We start from the raw sequence: 5000 nt of genomic DNA, 5'->3' as shown, positions 1-5000 counted from the left end.
AGTAGAAGTAGAAGTAGAAAAAGAGAGAGAAAAAATTGAAAACAACCGGAAAGAAGAAGTGGCGAGGGTGCTAGCGTGGCCAGCTTGAATAGGTGAGAAGACGGTTCTGCAGATGCCTATGGCCATACTAGTCTGAAAAGGCCTGATCTCGTCTGATCTCGTGAAGCTAAGCAGACTCAGGCCTGGTTAGTACTTGGATGGGAGACCGCCTGGGAATACCAGGTGCAGTAGGCTTTTGCGGCCAGCAGAGACTGCTCACGCCAAGCACTCTCCACACCAGAGGCAGGCCAACCTTTTGCTGCTCTCTGCGTCCTCGCCATTCCTCCCAACACTTGCCTGCGGGCTCAACTCAGGCAGGCGGCTTGGTCGGGCCATTCAGCTGCTGCAGCTTTGCCGGGCCTTTGCAACGCAGCACGGTTAGTTGCCTTGGCGTGCTGCACTTTGATGGGCCCGCCAGCTGGCCCGTGTGGCCGCAAGCCAGTGTGTCGGCAGGACGTTCTCTCTCCTAGCCTGAAGGCGCCGCATGAATGCAAGTTGTGGCATTGGGGCTGGTGTGGAAAGCGAAGGAAGAGAGAGCTGGCTTGCATTGCCTGCCTGACCCTTGTGCTGGCTGTGCTGAGAGAAGTGCGCAGCGTTGCAATGTGGAAAGGCAGCAGCGTGCAGGCGGCAGGCTGGTGTGAGATGGGCGGGGCTTGCAGTTTTCCTTGGGGAGGTGGAGAAGAAAAAAGAGAGCTAGGTGGGGACGGCATGAAGGGGAGCGCGTATCAGGCATATAGGCTAGAATTAGCAGGTGAAGGAGAGAAAGAGGAGGAGAAGTAGAAGTAGAAGTAGAAAAAGAGAGAGAAAAAATTGAAAACAACCGGAAAGAAGAAGTGGCGAGGGTGCTAGCGTGGCCAGCTTGAATAGGTGAGAAGACGGTGCTGCAGATGCCTATGGCCATACTAGTCTGAAAAGGCCTGATCTCATCTGATCTCGGAAGCTAAGCAGACACAGGCCTGGTTAGTACTTGGATGGGAGACCGCCTGGGAATACCAGGTGCAGTAGGCTTTTGCGGCCAGCAGAGACTGCTCACGCCAAGCACTCTCCACACCAGAGGCAGGCCAACCTTTTGCTGCTCTCTGCGTCCTCGCCATTCCTCCCAACACTTGCCTGCGGGCTCAACTCAGGCAGGCGGCTTGGTCGGGCCATTCAGCTGCTGCAGCTTACCCGGGCCTTTGCAACGCAGCACGGTTGGGTGCCTTGGCGTGCTGCACTTTGATGGGCCCGCCAGCTGGCCCGTGTGGCCGCAAGCCAGTGTGTCGGCAGGACGTTCTCCTAGCCTGAAGGCGCCGCATGAATGCAAGTTGTGGCATTGGGGCTGGTGTGGAAAGCGAAGGAAGAGAGAGCTGGCTTGCATTGCCTGCCTGACCCTTGTGCTGGCTGTGCTGAGAGAAGTGCGCAGCGTTGCAATGTGGAAAGGCAGCAGCGTGCAGGCGGCAGGCTGGTGTGAGGTAGGCGGGGCTTGCAGTTTTCCTTGAGGAGGTGGAGAAGAAAAAAGAGAGCTCGGTGGGGATGGCATGAAGGGGAGCGAGTATCAGGCATATAGGCTAGAATTAGCAGGAGAAGGAGAGAAAGAGGAGGAGAAGTAGAAGTAGAAGTAGAAAAAGAGAGAGAAAAAATTGAAAACAACCGGAAAGAAGAAGTGGCGAGGGTGCTAGGGTGGCCAGCTTGAATAGGCGAGAAGACGGTGCTGCAGATGCCTACGGCCATACTAGTCTGAAAACGCCCGATCTCGTCTGATCTCGGAAGCTAAGCAGACTCAGGCCTGGTTAGTACTTGGATGGGAGACCGCCTGGGAATACCAGGTGCAGTAGGCTTTTGCGGCCAGCAGAGACTGCTCACGCCAAGCACTCTCCACACCAGAGGCAGGCCAACCTTTTGCTGCTCTCTGCGTCCTCGCCATTCCTCCCAACACTTGCCTGCGGGCTCAACTCAGGCAGGCGGCTTGGTCGGGCCATTCAGCTGCTGCAGCTTTGCCGGGCCTTTGCAACGCAGCACGGTTGTGTGCCTTGGCGTGCTGCACTTTGATGGGCCCGCCAGCTGGCCAGTGTGGCCGCAAGCCAGTGTGTCGGCAGGACGTTCTCCTAGCCTGAAGGCGCCGCATGAATGCAAGTTGTGGCATTGGGGCTGGTGTGGAAAGCGAAGGAAGAGAGAGCTGGCTTGCATTGCCTGCCTGACCCTTGTGCTGGCTGTGCTGAGAGAAGTGCGCAGCGTTGCAATGTGGAAAGGCAGCAGCGTGCAGGCGGCAGGCTGGTGTGAGGTGGGCGGGGCTTGCAGTTTTCCTTGGGGAGGTGGAGAAGAAAAAAGAGAGCTAGGTGGGGACGGCATGAAGGGGAGCGAGTATCAGGCATATAGGCTAGAATTAGCAGGAGAAGGAGAGAAAGAGGAGGAGAAGTAGAAGTAGAAGCAGAAAAAGAGAGAGAAAAAATTGAAAACAACCGGAAAGAAGAAGTGGCGAGGGTGCTAGGGTGGCCAACTTGAATAGGCAAGAAGACGGTGCTGCAGATGCCTACGGCCATACTAGTCTGAAAATGCCCGATCTCGTCTGATCTCGGAAGCTAAACAGACTCAGGCCTGGTTAGTACTTGGATGGGAGACCGCCTGGGAATACCAGGTGCAGTAGGCTTTTGCGGCCAGCAGAGACTGCTCACGCCAAGCACCCTCCACACCAGAGGCAGGCCAACCTTTTGCTGCTCTCTGCGTCCTCGCCATTCCTCCCAACACTTGCCTGCGGGCTCAACTCAGGCAGGCGGCTTGGTCGGGCCATTCAGCTGCTGCAGCTTTGCCGGGCCTTTGCAACGCAGCACGGTTGGGTGCCTTGGCGTGCTGCACTTTGATGGGCCCGCCAGCTGGCCCGTGTGGCCGCAAGCCAGTGTGTCGGCAGGACGTTCTCCTAGCCTGAAGGCGCCGCATGAATGCAAGTTGTGGCATTGGGGCTGGTGTGGAAAGCGAAGGAAGAGAGAGCTGGCTTGCATTGCCTGCCTGACCCTTGTGCTGGCTGTGCTGAGAGAAGTGCGCAGCGTTGCAATGTGGAAAGGCAGCAGCGTGCAGGCGGCAGGCTGGTGTGAGGTAGGCGGGGCTTGCAGTTTTCCTTGAGGAGGTGGAGAAGAAAAAAGAGAGCTCGGTGGGGATGGCATGAAGGGGAGCGAGTATCAGGCATATAGGCTAGAATTAGCAGGAGAAGGAGAGAAAGAGGAGGAGAAGTAGAAGTAGAAGTAGAAAAAGAGAGAGAAAAAATTGAAAACAACCGGAAAGAAGAAGTGGCGAGGGTGCTAGGGTGGCCAGCTTGAATAGGCGAGAAGACGGTGCTGCAGATGCCTACGGCCATACTAGTCTGAAAACGCCCGATCTCGTCTGATCTCGGAAGCTAAGCAGACTCAGGCCTGGTTAGTACTTGGATGGGAGACCGCCTGGGAATACCAGGTGCAGTAGGCTTTTGCGGCCAGCAGAGACTGCTCACGCCAAGCACTCTCCACACCAGAGGCAGGCCAACCTTTTGCTGCTCTCTGCGTCCTCGCCATTCCTCCCAACACTTGCCTGCGGGCTCAACTCAGGCAGGCGGCTTGGTCGGGCCATTCAGCTGCTGCAGCTTTGCCGGGCCTTTGCAACGCAGCACGGTTGTGTGCCTTGGCGTGCTGCACTTTGATGGGCCCGCCAGCTGGCCAGTGTGGCCGCAAGCCAGTGTGTCGGCAGGACGTTCTCCTAGCCTGAAGGCGCCGCATGAATGCAAGTTGTGGCATTGGGGCTGGTGTGGAAAGCGAAGGAAGAGAGAGCTGGCTTGCATTGCCTGCCTGACCCTTGTGCTGGCTGTGCTGAGAGAAGTGCGCAGCGTTGCAATGTGGAAAGGCAGCAGCGTGCAGGCGGCAGGCTGGTGTGAGGTGGGCGGGGCTTGCAGTTTTCCTTGGGGAGGTGGAGAAGATAAAAGAGAGCTAGGTGGGGACGGCATGAAGGGGAGCGAGTATCAGGCATATAGGCTAGAATTAGCAGGAGAAGGAGAGAAAGAGGAGGAGAAGTAGAAGTAGAAGTAGAAAAAGAGAGAGAAAAAATTGAAAACAACCGGAAAGAAGAAGTGGCGAGGGTGCTAGGGTGGCCAGCTTGAATAGGCGAGAAGACGGTGCTGCAGATGCCTACGGCCATACTAGTCTGAAAACGCCCGATCTCGTCTGATCTCGGAAGCTAAGCAGACTCAGGCCTGGTTAGTACTTGGATGGGAGACCGCCTGGGAATACCAGGTGCAGTAGGCTTTTGCGGCCAGCAGTGACTGCTCACGCCAAGCACTCTCCACACCAGAGGCAGGCCAACCTTTTGCTGCTCTCTGCGTCCTCGCCATTCCTCCCAACACTTGCCTGCGGGCTCAACTCAGGCAGGCGGCTTGGTCGGGCCATTCAGCTGCTGCAGCTTTGCCGGGCCTTTGCAACGCAGCACGGTTGTGTGCCTTGGCGTGCTGCACTTTGATGGGCACGCCAGCTGGCCCGTGTGGCCGCAAGCCAGTGTGTCGGCAGGACGTTCTCTCTCCTAGCCTGAAGGCGCCGCATGAATGCAAGTTGTGGCATTGGGGCTGGTGTGGAAAGCGAAGGAAGAGAGAGCTGGCTTGCATTGCCTGCCTGACCCTTGTGCTGGCTGTGCTGAGAGAAGTGCGCAGCGTTGCAATGTGGAAAGGCAGCAGCGTGCAGGCGGCAGGCTGGTGTGAGGTAGGCGGGGCTTGCAGTTTTCCTTGAGGAGGTGGAGAAGAAAAAAGAGAGCTCGGTGGGGATGGCATGAAGGGGAGCGAGTATCAGGCATATAGGCTAGAATTAGCAGGAGAAGGAGAGAAAGAGGAGGAGAAGTAGAAGTAGAAGTAGAAAAAGAGAGAGAAAAAATTGAAAACAACCGGAAAGAAGAAGTGGCGAGGGTGCTAGGGTGGCCAGCTTGAATAGGCGAGAAGACGGTGCTGCAGATGCCTACGGCCATACTAGTCTGAA

At 56.7% G+C, this 5000-nt stretch overlaps 6 non-coding genes and 1 pseudogene across 6 annotated transcripts in view; all 7 read left to right on the top strand.

The window, feature by feature from the left end:
- Positions 1-114: 114 nt before the first annotated feature.
- Positions 115-234, top strand: LOC140406063 (5S ribosomal RNA; annotated as a pseudogene).
- Positions 235-928: 694 nt separating this feature from the next.
- Positions 929-1047, top strand: LOC140406045 (5S ribosomal RNA). Its single transcript, XR_011938998.1, has one exon. It is a non-coding gene; the product is annotated as a 5S ribosomal RNA (ribosomal RNA).
- Positions 1048-1737: 690 nt separating this feature from the next.
- Positions 1738-1856, top strand: LOC140405832 (5S ribosomal RNA). Its single transcript, XR_011938794.1, has one exon. It is a non-coding gene; the product is annotated as a 5S ribosomal RNA (ribosomal RNA).
- A 690-nt stretch (positions 1857-2546) lies between these two features.
- Positions 2547-2665, top strand: LOC140405952 (5S ribosomal RNA). The gene has a single exon (XR_011938910.1). It is a non-coding gene; the product is annotated as a 5S ribosomal RNA (ribosomal RNA).
- A 690-nt stretch (positions 2666-3355) lies between these two features.
- LOC140405830 (5S ribosomal RNA) lies at positions 3356-3474 on the top strand. The gene has a single exon (XR_011938792.1). It is a non-coding gene; the product is annotated as a 5S ribosomal RNA (ribosomal RNA).
- Positions 3475-4164: 690 nt separating this feature from the next.
- On the top strand, positions 4165-4283 carry LOC140405829 (5S ribosomal RNA). The gene has a single exon (XR_011938791.1). It is a non-coding gene; the product is annotated as a 5S ribosomal RNA (ribosomal RNA).
- Positions 4284-4977: 694 nt separating this feature from the next.
- LOC140405828 (5S ribosomal RNA) overlaps positions 4978-5000 on the top strand; it is a 119-nt gene continuing 96 nt past the window's right edge. The window contains exon 1 of the ribosomal RNA XR_011938790.1: positions 4978-5000. This exon is cut by the window's right edge and continues 96 nt beyond it. This is a non-coding gene — a ribosomal RNA (5S ribosomal RNA).

The sequence above is a fragment of the Scyliorhinus torazame genome, unplaced genomic scaffold (genome assembly GCF_047496885.1).
Source record: "Scyliorhinus torazame isolate Kashiwa2021f unplaced genomic scaffold, sScyTor2.1 scaffold_246, whole genome shotgun sequence".
Classification (NCBI taxonomy): Eukaryota; Metazoa; Chordata; class Chondrichthyes; order Carcharhiniformes; family Scyliorhinidae; genus Scyliorhinus; species Scyliorhinus torazame.
The sequence above is the reverse complement of the archived record's forward strand: the minus strand, read 5'-3'. Positions and strand labels throughout refer to the sequence as shown.